The following is a 15358-nucleotide window of genomic DNA, read 5'->3' as shown; positions in this document are numbered from 1 at the left end:
GATAGTTTGGGGAAGAATCCTGATATCATGAATGATCTCCAGACTAAGCTTTCTCATCTACCTCCCAAGGAAAGGCAGGAGTTTTCGGCATTACTGCAGGAGTGCCCGCAAGTGTTCCGTGACACTCCAGGAAGAACCACTGTGTTGATGCATGATGTCGATGTTGGAGACGCAAAGCCAATTAAATTGCCTCCTTACCGTGTGAACCCAGTGAAAGTTCCTCTCATCCAGAAGGAGCTTGGCTACCTGTTGGACCACAAGATGATTGACCCATGTCAGAGTGAGTGGAGTTCTCCTGTCACTCTGGTCCCTAAGCCAGGTGGGTCACAGCGGCTTTGCATTGACTACAGACGTGTTAATCAGATAACCAAAACAGACACTTACCCTCTCCCTCGTGTGGAAGATTGCATAGACAAGATCGGAAAGGCTAGGTACATAAGTAAGTTTGATTTGTTAAAGGGATACTGGCAAGTACCTATGACTGAACATGCTAGGGAGATCTCATGTTTTGTAACATTAGGAAAGACTTTTGCATGTTCTGTAATGCCATATACAGATTGTTTTAGAGTAATAAGAAATTTCCTTTGTAAATTTCTTTTTTCTTTGTGGGGAGGTGTTACATAGCCTATGATTTCATCATCCTTTGTGTAATTTTAACGCACAATTGCTGCATGTTTGATCACGAGCGTGTTCTGCCTCAGTCCCCCCCTTCTACCGTTATAGTAGAGTAAGTCGTTCTCTCTGTTATTCAGAGTGGGATTTTCAGCTTTTTGTCCCCATGGCTTCATTTGCGCGTCCTTCTTACAAGTTGTATCAAGCTCTCCTGGCCCCTATATAATGAGCTTAGTCTCTGCATCATTGCCACTTAGATCTGCTCCTCATTTTGTTCACATCTCTGTCCTCCCCTGTACAGATATTATTATTGAGTGCTCAAGAAATCTCCAAACATCTAGCAGCTGTGTGTAATTTGAGTATAACTGTTATTGCATTTTTTCTTGTACTGCGTAGCATAAGGTTAATTCTTAGGCCTAGTGAGGTTTTTGATTAATGTTGGGTTTTATGTCAGTCATTTTTTATAATAGTTTGTATCTGTAATAATTTACCTGGCATTCACTGAGTATTATCTGGTATATCATTTTATCAGGGCTGACTTAGATAAATTTACTCTTGCTAATTTCGTGTTAATAGAGGCTATTGCAGTTAACCATATATTTAACCTGTTTTTTGCCATTACATTATCCTTATGAGTCCTGAATGTTTTGTTGTTAGTTTAAGCATTAAACTTTAACTTGTAATTTTACCTAAATCTTTTGTTTTGAACCTGGAACTTTACGGGACAGTAGTGACTCTTAGTATTCTTACTTAAAGTGTACATTATCTTTCTCTGTTCCGTAACAATATCCACACGATTTTATTCAGCTTAGGAGTGACTTCTCGAACTGGAGAGTCTACATAATCATTAATAACTCTTTCACGACTTGAACGTTATAAAGCAGAATGAAATCCAGTAGGAACAATAATATAATATAAAAATAAGCCACCTTGTACAGTGGGTGATGGGATGGAGTCCTTAAATTTTCTATGCTAAAATGGCACAGGCTAATAACCATGAGTCCGAGCAATGAAAGTCGGGAAAGCCACATGCCCTGAAATGAATCAATATTGACCCATAAAAGTACAAGTGAAGGCAGACGACATGAGGCGCTTAGCTGTGTCTCTCATCTCCCAAACTCAGGCATTTGAGCTTGGGATGGGTATTCACCCCCTATCCTGGGAAGCAAGGCCATTGCATGACCCAGTTTACAGTGGTTACTTCCTGTAGAATTTCCTCTAGGTCGACTACTCATTTTACCTACCAACCCACTGAGGCTAGATGGACACCGGAGTCGAGTGGCATCAGCTGCCCGGGGCAAGAGGCGAACTCTGGAGTTATCGGACCGGCAGCTTATTCCAATCACTTAACCACCGTGGCGGAAATCGTACTGTTTGTCTTGTCTGCAATATCATAAGTTTCTCTGCTGTGTATGTGTATGTGTGTGTGTGTGTGTGTGTGTGTGTGTGTGTGTGTGTGTGTGTGTGTGTGTGTGTGTGTGTGTTCTTACCTTACCTAATTGTTCTTACCTAATTGTATCTTTACAGGAATGAGTCAAGCTCGTACTGTCCCGTGTCTTAAACCATACTTATCGTACATATCCTTAAATATGTGAATTGTTTTGGCACACACTATTTCATTCGGCAATGCATTCCATTGATCAATTGCTCTGTTTGGGAAACTGAATTTCCTTACGTTTTTATCACCTCTCTTCTTATGCAGTTTTTTGTAGTGTCCTCTTGCTGATGCTTCCCCATATGTTAAGTAATCATATATGTCTATTTTCTCCTTCCCTGATATGCACTTATATAGCATTATCATGTCACCTCTTTTCCTTCTCTCCTGTAATGTTGGTAGATTCAGTTTATTTAGTCTTTCTTCGTAGCTTAGGTCCCTTAAGCTAGGTATCCATCTTGTATTGGCCCTTTGAACTTTTTCAATCTTGTCTATGTGTTTTTTGAGATGAGGACTCCAGACTACTGATGCATATTCCAGGGTTGGTCTAATGAATGATGTTATTATCCTTCTTAGCATGTCTTCATTTATGTATGTGAATGCTATTCTCATATTTGCGAGCAGTGTATACATGTTCCGTACCTTCTCGCTGATGTGGTCAGCCGGAGATAGTCTGTTATTGATAATCACACCTAGGTCCTTCTCTCTTTCTGATGTGTATAGGGTTTTATTTCCTAACGTATAATCCCAGTCAGGTCTTTTTCCACTTTTACCAAACTTGATTACATGACACTTGTCCACATTGAATTCCATTTGCCATATATTACTCCATTCATGAATTTTATTTAATTTTTCTTGTAGCTCTTTACAAGAGTCTGTGTTAGTAATTCTCCTTTGTACTTTTGCATCATCTGCAAACATATTCAGATAGCTTTCATTTACAGTGTTACTGTTTATATCATTTATATACACTAAAAACATGATTGGTGCCAGCACTGAACCCTGTGGTACTCCACTAGTCACTTCTTTCCATGATGAGTAGTTTCCCCTTAGTACTGTTCTCATTTCTCTTTTTATGAGAAAATCTTGCATCCAACAAAACAGTTTGCCTCGAATTCCTCCTTGATGGTACAGTTTCCATAAAAGTCTTTTGTGTGGTACTGTGACAAATGCTTTCTTGAAATCTAAATAGATACCGTCCACCCATCCTTCTCTTTCCTGTATTGTGTTTGTTACTCTGTCATAGTAGCTCAACACATTAGTAACACATGATTTTCCTTTTCTGAAACCAAACTGTCTTTCTGTTATCATACTGTGTTCTTCTAGAAAATTTACCCAAGCTTTTCTTATAAGCTTTTCTAATACCTTGCTTACAACACTGGTCAGTGATACTGGTCGGTAGTTGAGTGGATTTTGTCTATTTCCTTTCTTGAATAAGGGCACAATATTTGCTTTTTTCCAAATATCAGGTAGTTTACCTTGACTCAAGGATTTCTTGAAAATTAAATAGAATGGTTTTCTTAACTCCTTTGCACATTCTCGTAGTACCCAACATGAAATTTCATCAGGACCACTCAAAATTTTTTTCTTCTGTAAAAACTAATTGGAAATTCTTATTTAGTGCTTCACAAATATCTTTCTCTTGTGTATAGGTGATTCCCTCGTCCGTAATGGATTGTATTATATCTTTTACTTTGGTTTTGATTCTGATGTAGCTGTAAAATAGCTTTGGTTGATCACTACTTTTATTTATTATATCCTCCTCAAACTGTTTTTGGGCTTCCCTCCTTATTCTTGTATAATCGTTTCTTGCCTGTTTGTAATTATTATACGCCCTTTCACTATTGTGTCTTCTGTATCTATTCCACAACAAATCTCTTCTTTCTTTTGATTTTTTACATTCTGTATTGAACCATTTCTGTATTTTCTTATCTGCTTCTTTGTGCTCTGGGATGTACTTCTGGACTCCTATTTCATAAAATTCACAGAATTTTTTATATACAGCATTTAAATCTTGTCCTCTAAGCTCATTTTCCCAATCAACTTCTAAGAAATACTTCTTTAGGTCTTGATAATTTCCCATTTTATAGTTTAGGCTCTTTTTGTAACTTTCATACTGTTAACTATGTCATATGTTATCCTGAAGTTGTAATTAGTACTGCATGATCGCTTTTGCCGAGTGGAGGGTGATATATTAAACTGTCAATATCATTTTCTTGCCTAGTAAATATTAGATCTAGCATTGAAGGTACATCGAGTCCTCTTTTTCTGGTGGTTTCCCTCACATGTTGCGTTAGGAAAAACTCTTGCACGAGATCCAGGAGCTTTTGGTCCCAACAGCTTTCTTGGCTAATTATATCTAGAGTATTCCAATTTATATTTGTATTAAAATCTCCAGTTAGTATAATTCTTTCCGATTTCTCTTCCATTTTATGTAGTAATGATCTTAAACTCTGAATTGTACTCTCTGCCAGATCCTCATATTCGTCTCTTTCCCATGTGTTTGATCTGGGTGGCATGTACAAATTGGCTACAATTACTTTCCCTTCAGATGTGTTGATCTCTACTGCAATCAGTTCTACCTGTGATTGTATATCTAGTTTTATTTCATTGACTTTTAGATTTTTCTTAGTTAATATTATAATTCCTCCTCCTTTTTTAAAATTTCTGTCTCTTCTCCATATATTGTATTCCTCTAAGTTTAGTATGTCATTGGATATCCTTGGTGTTAATTTTGTTTCAGTTAGGCGTATTATTTGTGGTTCATTTTCTCTGACATAATCATTCATCTCTAGTAATTTAGACACCATTCCATCCACATTTGAGTACATCAACTTTATCATCTTGTTTATATACTTGTCATGACATGGTTCTACTACCTTCCTCCTTTTTATTCCCTCCTGTTTGTGTACCACTTTCGTACCTGCAATCCTATTACTTTATAAAAAAAAAAAAAAATGTGTTCTTCTCCTCTTCTGATCTTCCCTCATTTTTTGTTTTTGCTTCCTCCCTCTTCTCTTTCAGTAATTCCAGTTCCTCTTGTGTTAAGCATCTTATTATCCATATATTTTTGAACTCCTCTTTTTCCTTAAGATTCTTTGCATTTTTTAGTATCTCCTCCACAGTGTTTACACTCTGGAAAGTCACCTTTAGAGGTCTTGTCTTGCTTTTCTCGTATTTCCCTAACCTTTTGTGTTCCTCTATGTCTTTACTACAGATTTCCTCTGATACTTCTTTCAGTAAGCTCATTACATTTGCCATCTCCTTTTTGTCTCCTGTGTGTGTGTGTGTGTGTGTGTGTGTGTGTGAACCCTTTGGCTACGTTGAGTTATCTGCAGCAGAATATAACTGTGACATCAGCAGGAACACACTAAAATCTGCAATCTCACAGTCGAGATCGTTTTACAAAAGCTTCTTTTGAGTTAACTTATATTGTCAAGAGGCTATCAGTATTTCGAACTGTAGAATGTCCTTGCTTCCCCCCCCTAAATTTGTTTCATTGGTTAAAAAAAAAAAAAAAAAAAAAAAAAAAAAATATGAAAAATCTTTTGGACTGAATAATATTTACAGGTCGCCCCCACTTTTCAAAGTTCACAATGCTAAACACTGTAGTACATCTCTGGCATTACTCTCCACATAACTGTTGCTTTTTTACTTACTGTATTTTGCAGATGGATATTAGGAAGTCCTTCTATTTACTTGGCTCAATCGTGGATGACATCAAAGGCTAATAGCTGCCCTCATATTGGCAAGCTTTTGGGTATTTCATGTACCTCCACCGAAATAAGAAGCTGACAGTCCGTGAGGCTCCTCGTCAGTCTGTTCAGGCCACGGTGGCTCTGTGGAATAAAGCAAACATTCCCACTCACCAGGAGTCCCCTGCCATGAAGATGCTGGAGGTTTATTATAACGAATGGACATGCTTGAAGAAGCACACTCCCAGCACCAGTGAGGGCCATAAAACCAAGGAGGCTGAGTTCACAGAGCGATTGGAAGATCTCTTCGACATTGTGCATGGAGATGCCAAAAAGCTGGTCTACTATCGTGAAAACAGGGAGTTCCCTCAGCTGTAGAGACAGAAGGATCGCCCTGGCTCAATGGGTGGTGTGGAATCCATCCATCTTCGTCACACAAAAAACAAAGCCAAGCGGGCAGATGAAGTGGAGAGGAAGGGAAGAGCCCAGGCTGTGATGGAGGCAACAAATAGTAGAGCTGTCCTGGTTTCTTCATCCTCCAGCAACAGTGATGAAAGCCAGGATGAGGAGAAGCTGCCCACAGGAGCCAGTGGAGGAGTCCCGTCCCCACCCAAGAGAAAGCGAGGCATGAAGAACGTCATGGCTCCTCAGCTGTCCGCTACCTTGGACCAGACCCAGATGTCCTCCAGGAAGGCAACACTTGTCCCGGCCAAGGCATCAGCAAGCTTTGCTTTTGTATGTCTCTGAGTACAACATCAATCGTAGTTTTATTCACCGTCTCCTAAGAGAGAATTGAGCTCGCTGTGCTCAAGAACTGAAAGAGCATCTCCAGGGAGAATGTTCTTCAACAGTCCACTGGGATGGCAAGATGATGGAGGACCTCACCTCTTACAAGCATGTCAACCGACTCCTAGTGATTGTGTCAAGACCTTGTCCCGAACAGCTGCTTTGAGTCCCCAAGATTCTATCCTCAACTGGAGAAACACAGGCTCAAGCTACAGTATCATGGAGTGCCTTAATGAGTGGAGGATTACAAAGCGGGCAAAGGTAATGTTTTTCAACACAACAACATGGAACACGGATCAGCGTGGAGGAGCCTGCACTCTCACTTAGACAAAACTGGACGTAACCTCTTGAATTTGGCGTGCAGACACCATGATAAAGACTTGCTGTTTGCAGCTGCCTTCGAAGCAATGCTGGGATCTTCCTCAACTGGTCCAAAGGTGTTGCTCTTCAAGCGTTTTTGTGACCACTGGGCCTTCATCAACCAAAACCAGTTCCAACCAGGTGAGACAGATGAGACCACCAAAAAAACAATTTCTCAGTCTGTGACTGAACTGATTCAGTTCGTGAGATCTCAGATGATTAAGCTAATGACTAATGAGAACTTTTGGATCTGTCCATCATCTTCCTAGGAAGTGTTCCCAATAAAGTCATGAAGTTCTGTGCGCCAGGTGCCATGCATCAAGCATGCTGGATGGCCAAAGCGCTGTATTCCATCAAGATGTGGCTTTTCCGAAGCCATTTCAAGATAACACAGACTAAGGAACAAGGGATTCGAGATCTTTCTCTCTTTTCTGTCCTCATCTACATGAAGGCTTGGATGACATCATCACTTCCCATCAAAGCCCCGTTGAATGACTGGACTCTGATGAGGATGCTGATGCAATACCCAAACAAGAAGATCACTGAGGCAAAAAAAAACAAGCTATCACCTTACCTATGGTACCTGTCCAAAGAAGCAGTTGGCTTTGCTTTCTTTGATGAGCAGCTTTTGACAGAAGTGACGAGCTGCATGAAAGGCCTAGAAGACGAGGCCACTGATAGACCATCCAAGCATCCTCAGCTTCCTGAGTCGACGTTCGTCACCGACAACGGGCTACATCAACTTGTGATGAAGAATACACAAGAATTCTTCATTAAGTGGGGTTCCTGACCCAGCCAACCGACACTTGGTCATCTAACAATGAGTTCTTGAGGCCCAAGGCCATCATTGCAGTTGTCACCGTTGTGAATGACCGGGCAGAAAGGGCAGTGGCTCCCCTTCAGGAGCTCAGTGAGACGTTGATGATGGGGGAAGAGCAGCTCCAGTTCCTGCTCCAGGTTATTGTAAACCACCGCCAGAGTTAACCTGTTTCGACAAAGTCTGCCCTGCTCAAGAAGCGATCATTAGTTAATGAATATAGTGATTCCACCCCCACAGACCCTACGTCTTGTACACCTATGCTGATTCATTTGTATCTAGTTTGATTAGAGCTCACTGTATCGAGTAAAATACAAATAAACTAGTTTTCACTCTTATGTTTTCTTTGGCTCCATAACGTGCAATAAGGGCTGTTTTATCAAGGTAATCCTCTTTCCCAGTTGAGGGCGACCCTTAAATATGAGGCTGACTGGGGCAACACTCTCAGTTTTCAGTTTTTGTGTTAAATGGAACTACTACAGGGGAAGGAAGCAGAAAAATTCCATCATTCCATTTTTGACCAACTAATAGGGACCACCCTTCTAAACACTATATATACTTGTCAAGGAAGGGAGGAATAATAAAGAACTAATGTCAAGCCAGAAATTGGCTATATGAGTATGGTAATAAATTGACGTTCATCAATACGGCGTCAGCAGAGGTAATGTTGAAAGAGCCGGCATTGATAGATATGGCGGTGGCAAAGTCGCCATCGACAGAGTCGACGTTGGCAGTCAGCTTAAATAGAGTCAGTGTTCACAGGTCTGCGTTGATAGAGTCGGCATCAGTGGTGTCGGCACTGTAAAGTCAGCATTGATCCTGCCAGATTCAGCACTTGCAGAGTCAACATTGATAGAGTCTGTGGGCTTGACCCTTTCAGGAAAGGAGGAAGAGTTGACAACAAAGGAAGGTACTTAAACCGAATGTACAACCTGATAGGAGAAGAGAGAAAACAGAGCCTGGAAGAAATGTGGATGTAGAAAAGAATGTAGACAAAAGATATGAAGAAGACAATAAGGAGAGGAATTTAGGAGGCAAAAGACCCCAGGGGGAGGACCATAAATTCCTCCACCATCCGCCACTCTCCCGGTGACGACTCAGAGAAATGCCTGGAACCACTGTCTGACTCATTTCTTCTTCATTTCTGCAACATTCACGGCCTTTCCTCCTACTTTCTCTAAGTCGAACACCACCTCTCCTCCTCTAAACCTTACCTTCTCTTCTTGACAGAGACTCAGCTGTCTGAGGCAACTGACAGCAAACCCTTTTCTGTTTCCTCCTACTTTCTCTATACTCATTTCAAAGCCAAAGGTGGCTGTTGTGTATATGTATGCAACAATTTTTCTTGCTCTCGTGTTCCTGAACTTGATTCTTCTGAATTCTCCACTCTCTGGCTTCGGCTTTCCTGTCATGCTCTGACTAAATATATCTGCACTGTCTACATGTCTCCTAATTCTACTGACTATGAAAAATTCTTCGACTATCTTACTTCTATGATGAACACATTCTATCCATTTCTCCTTTCTCTGAAATCTCCATTCTAGGAGATTTCAATGTTCACCACCACTTTTGGCTCTCCTCTTCTTTCATTGATCCACCTGGTGAACAAGCCTATATCTTTTTTATCCTTAATGATCCAGATCAGCTTGTATAGCACCCTACCCAAATCCCTGATCGCCTTGGAGAGAGCTCCAACATACTTGACCTCTTCCTTACAACTAATCCTTCTTCTAACACTGTTAATCTTTCCTCTCCATTGGGCTCCTCCAATCACAGCCTTATTACCTTAACCCGTCCCATCGCTCCGGTACGGTCTGCGGACCCTCCAAAGAAACGTCATCTGTAGCACATTGGAGCTGCAGATTGCCTGGCCCTCAGGCAGTACTTCTTTAATTTTCCCTGGAATGATTATTGCTTCCGTGGCCGGGAGCTATCTGAGTGTGCCTTGTGCATTACGGAGGTTGTTCTCTCGGGCATGGAAACATACATTCCTTTCTCATATCCTCTAACAAATGCCAGAAAGCCTTGGTTTAATCACACATGTTTTAATGCTGTCCACAACAAGGAGAAGGCCTATAAAAGGTACTTGAGCCAACCCACCTCTGAATCACATCTTGTTTATGTTTCTGCCCAGAATAGTGTTAAGTCTGTTCTTTGCTCTGGTAAATATAATTTCATCCTCACTAAATGCTCTCAACTTGTCAACTCGAATTCTTCCCGCTGCTTCTGGCACCTTGCCAAAAACCTTTCTAACAACTTTAACTCATCATCCTTCCCTCCTCTTCTCTATTCTGATGGATCTGTAGCTATTTCTTCTACTGACCAACCAGATTTCTTTGCTCAGACTTTCTCCTCCAATTCCACCTTAGATGATTCCTGTGCTGTTCCTCCATCACATCCCCCCTAAGATTTCCTTATGGCTGACATTAAAATTTCTCCAGCTGACGTATTTTCTGCCATCACAGGCCTCAATACTAATAAGGCATATAGGCCTGATGGAGTCCCTCCTGTTGTCCTCGAGAACTGTGCTTCAGTGCTTACACCTTGCCTAGGTAAACTCTTTCGCCTTTGTCTTACAACTTGTACCTTTCCTTCTTCCTGGAAGTTTGCTCTCATACAGCCAGCCCCAAAGAAGGGTGACCATTCCCAACCCTCTAAGTATCGTCCAATTGCTTTAACATCCTGTGTCTCAAAAGTTTTCGAGTCAGTTCTTAACAGAAAAATTTTAAAGCATCTTAACTATCACAACCTTCTTTCTGATCATCAGTATGGGTTCCGTCAGGGGTGCTCCACTGGTGATCTTCTCACCAACCTTTCAGACTCCTGGTCATCCTCCTTTCGGGACTGTGGAGAAAGCTTTTCCATTGCACTTGACATCTCAAAGGCTTTCGATCGAGTCTGGCGTAAATCTTTAATTTCCAAACTACCCTCTTACGGTTTCTATCCTTCTATCTGTGCCTTCATCCCTAGCTTCCTTTCTGGTCGTTCTATAGCCGCTGTTGGAGACGGCCATCGTTCTTCTCCTAGATCTATCAACAGTGGTGTTCCTCAGGGCTCTGTCTTATCACCAACTCTCTTCCTTTTATTCATGAATGACCTTCTAAGTTGTACATCTAACCCAATCCACTCATATGCTGATGATTCCACCCTTCACCTATCCATTCTGTTCCCACAACATCCATCTCAGCAGTTACTTCAACAAACAAGGGATGAGGCTATGGCACACCTAATGTCTGACTTGGCTCGTATTTCTGACTGGGGTAATAATAATCTGGTTGTTTTTAATGCATCAAAAACTCAGTTATTACACCTATCAACCCGACACAATCTTCTACAGGAGTACCCACTAATGTTTAATAATATCCAGCTCAATCCTGCATCATCCTTGAACATGCTAGGGGTTTCATTCACTCGGGACTTATCTTGGAAAGATCATATTGCATCTCTTGTAAAATCTGCTTCCAAGAGATTGGGTGTGCTAAGCCGACTCCGTACCTTCTTTACCCCCGCACAGCTGTTGACTTTATACACGGGTTTAATCGCCCCTGATTAGAGTACAACTCTCAAGTGTGGGAAGGTTCCCCATATACAGCTCTTCTCAATAGGGTGGAGTCAAAGGCTTTTCGTCTTATCAACTCTCCTCCTCTTACTGGCTCGCTTCAACCTCTGTCTCTTCGCCGCACTGTTGCATCATTATCTCTTTTCTATCGCTGCTTCCATGGTCACTACTCCTCTGAACTGTTTGCTTGCCTTCCTCCACCTTTATGACGGGCGCGTAGAACCCGTCTAGCAACAAACTCTCATCCCTTTTCTTTCCAACTCTCTAATGCAAGAGATAACTGTTACTCCCAGTCCTTTATTTATTCAACAGGTCAACTCTGGAACTGTCTCCCTCTGTCTGTATTTCATACTTTCTATGATCTCCAGTCTTTCAAACGCAGCGTGTCCAGGCATCTCGAAATGAACAAATCTTGAATTTGGCTCTCTTTTGTATTGTTTTTGTTTTTTCTTGGAAGGAACGGTTTGCGGTCTCCTGGCCTTTGTGTCCTTTTTCTCGCATAATAAAAAAAAAAAAGTCGCTTTTTACAAGCAGGGGTAGTGAGGAAACATTCTGTCCCCTCCTCTCCCCTCCCAAGGAAGTACACTGGTCAAGAAAGTGTTTGTACACACTTGGCATGAAATATTGTAAGATGATGGTTATTGAAAGTAACCATTGATTCTACCGCATGTTGGTTGATCTGAATTAAGAGATTCCCTTATATAGCTTAATTGTAATATTTCCTACTTAGTATTGCTCTCTCATGCAGATTCTTATAATAACAGAGCAATAATATTTGGTTATTTTGAGTCATAAGTAATTCGAGATATCTTTGGGTCCCTTCGGTGACATACAATTTTAGCCGTGTGTACGTGCCCAGCATCAGGTTAGTTATGTAATTTGCTCGAGTATTAAAGCTGTACTTAGCTCTGTATGCTATTACATTCTGTAGTCTTAACAAAACAACACACCAAACAAAACTTACACAGCTGTCACACAAGCCTCAATAACAGTTAAATGGATATCAGGAAAACAAACAGTGTGTTGAAAAGGGTTTAAATTACGTTTCGCTTTTAGCCTTCACCAAACTGGTGTTTATTTCCATGCATATGTCAGCTGGACGCAGCTCTTACCACACAGGTGAATATCTCTCGAGATAGAATATATATATATATATATATATATATATATATATATATATATATATATATATATATATATATCATCATCATCAACAGCTGTTGAGGTCCACTGCAGGACCGGCAGATCCCTACCGAAGCAGGGGCGATACAGGCAATGTATCTCTACCTAGTGGCTTAGGCTGTCTGGTAGAGATTGTATGTAGGGTGAGAAGTGCTTGTGAGTGTGACTGTAGTGTTGTAGTGGCTTTGGATGTGTGTGTAGTCTGTGAACCAAGTGTAATCGGCCCGCCTTAAGCCGACTGGGTGCAAGCATACTAGTATGCGACACTGGTTCAACCACAGCACCCCTTGTGCCCGCCAAAGTAGCAAGTGGCTTGGTGAACGTTTTCCAAAGTTTTTACAAATCTGGCGGGAGGCGAACCCTCGCTCACCAGCGTGCGAAACGTACATCTACCACTGTACCACAAAGGCTCCCTATATATATATATATATATATATATATATATATATATATATATATATATATATATATATATATATATATATACATATATATATATACATATATATATATACATATATATATATATATATATATATATATATATATATATATATATATATATATATATATATATATATATATATACATATATATATATATGGCGTCTTGCAACAGATAGATAGATGTATATATAATATAAATATGTATATCTAAATATGTATATATAAACATATAAATCTTTCTATATACAGTATATCTGTATCTATCTGTATATCTCTATCTATCTATCTACCTATCTCTCTCTCCCTCTCCATACATATATATATATATATAGATATATAAATATATATATATATATATATATATATATATATATATATATATATATATATATATATATATATATATATATTCCTCACCCTGCCCTTGGTTGGGAAAGGAGGTCCGGATGATGAATGAATGATATATATATATATATATATATATATATATATATATATATATATATATGGATGGATAGAGAGAGAGAGAGAGAGAGAGATATGACATAGGTAGTGTTATATCCATACAGTTCTGGCCATATTCATGTGTGCTTAGGAGGGTTCGTAAATACTTTCTCCACAGCAAATCAGTGTGTCTCTTATACCATTATCCTCCTCCATGTTACTGGGGTAAGCTATGCCAATATTAAAAGGACAAAATAACATGAATCACCACAATAGCATTTTCACTACAATGGAATACTCGTATTTCTCATCTTATTCTCGCTACTGTTAAACGTTTTTATTCTGCTTAGTAGAGACTTTTTGAAGTGTGGTTGTCAAACATAGTTAACCTCTGCAGTTCTGCAGTGTTTTCCAAGCTGAAATAAATCGTAAAGAAGCAAGGAAAAGAAATATAAAAATTACATTAAGGGATTTAAAGGTTTAAGGTGAAATATGTAAAGAAAGAGAAGAAGAAAGATGAAGGAGAATAAGAAGACAGATGAAGAGGAAGAAGAAGATGAAGAAGAAGAAGATGATGATGATTATGATGCAGGTAGATGAAGAAGAAGAAGAGGATAGATGATAAATAAGAATAAGAAAAAGAAGAAGAAGGAAAACAACGTAAGTAAGTATGTAAGTAAATACAGGAAATACTACAAGGCCAGTAAACCCACGAGACTACGACTCATTCTGAAAACACTTCCTGAAGCATTTGTCTGGCGGCTTTCGTACTGTACTCAATTTCCCTTTCCAAATTAAGCCCTGCGTAACATCAACCACGTACCTTCATTGATCATAGCCACTTCTATTACACATTTCCCTCTCCTTCTGGTCACTGAAGGAAAATGCTTGGAAATCTCTCTCTCTCTCGCTCTCTCTCTCTCTCTCTCTCTCTCTCTCTCTCTCTCTCTCTCTCTCTCCTTACCTGGGGTGTAGCGAGGTGCAGTATGGTAGTGGTGTGAATGCCAGAGCCAATCTGATGTAACCCCAAGGTAATATGCTGGATGGGGGGTTGTCACTGCCTACTGTTCACCCCACCTCCACTCACAACTCACACCTCCACCATCACCCCTGCCTCCTCTCAACTCTTTACATGAAGGATATGGTTTCATTCGATGCCTCACGCCACCATCACCATTCACTGAAAAGGTGAAATTTTGCTCTATAATGACTGTTAACATGAAGGGACTGAAGAAGAGTAGAAACAGAAGATAAAACAAACAGAAACAAGCGAGCATTTTGGATGGAAGGAGAGTCAGAGTTCTATACCCATTATAACATTGTAATAGTTATAAACGTTTTGTGAATACAGTGTTATGTGTAGTAATGGATATAGAACACTGAATTTCTACCCATCCCAAATGCTCTCACGCTTTTGTTATTTTTACATTTTTTGTTTCTGAACTTTTTCCATCCTTGCATCTTAGCAAACATTTAAAAAAAAAATTTCTAGGTCATGATCTCTTTATGGAAAGTAGCTACCAAATACACGTTTCCTATTATTGTAAAGTGGTTTTTAACTACATGATAATCGCTACCGTGATTACTGATACAGCACCCTTAGAATGGCTACGTGGCATGGGGCAACACGAAACCTCATCGTTTTACATCAATTGAGAAGAGACCTGGGTGCTAGAGTATTATATTAAGCTATAACCCACGTACAGCAGCACCCATTAAGTATGAAATGAAACATCCGCAGTTATGCACAGGCGTTTGGTGCGATATATGCTCGTGTTACGCTTTTGCGTTTGTGAGTTATGACTGATGGTGAGAGAAAGAAAGAAAGAAAGAGAAAAAAAGAAAGGAAGAAGAAAAAAGAACATAATCATTATTTCTGCGACCCGTTTTCACGACTCCTAGGAAGGTTAGCGTGACTCATCAACTCTCCACCTCTTACTACCTCCCTTCAACCTCTGTGTCTTCGCCGCACTGTTGCATCTTTATCTCTTTTCTGTAGCTACTTCAATGGTCACTGCTCCT

Source organism: Coenobita brevimanus, chromosome 33 (genome assembly GCF_032717465.1).
Source record: "Coenobita brevimanus isolate Jiangsu-jjx chromosome 33, ASM3271746v2, whole genome shotgun sequence".
Taxonomy (NCBI): domain Eukaryota; kingdom Metazoa; phylum Arthropoda; class Malacostraca; order Decapoda; family Coenobitidae; genus Coenobita; species Coenobita brevimanus.
This window is presented reverse-complemented; position numbering follows the sequence as displayed.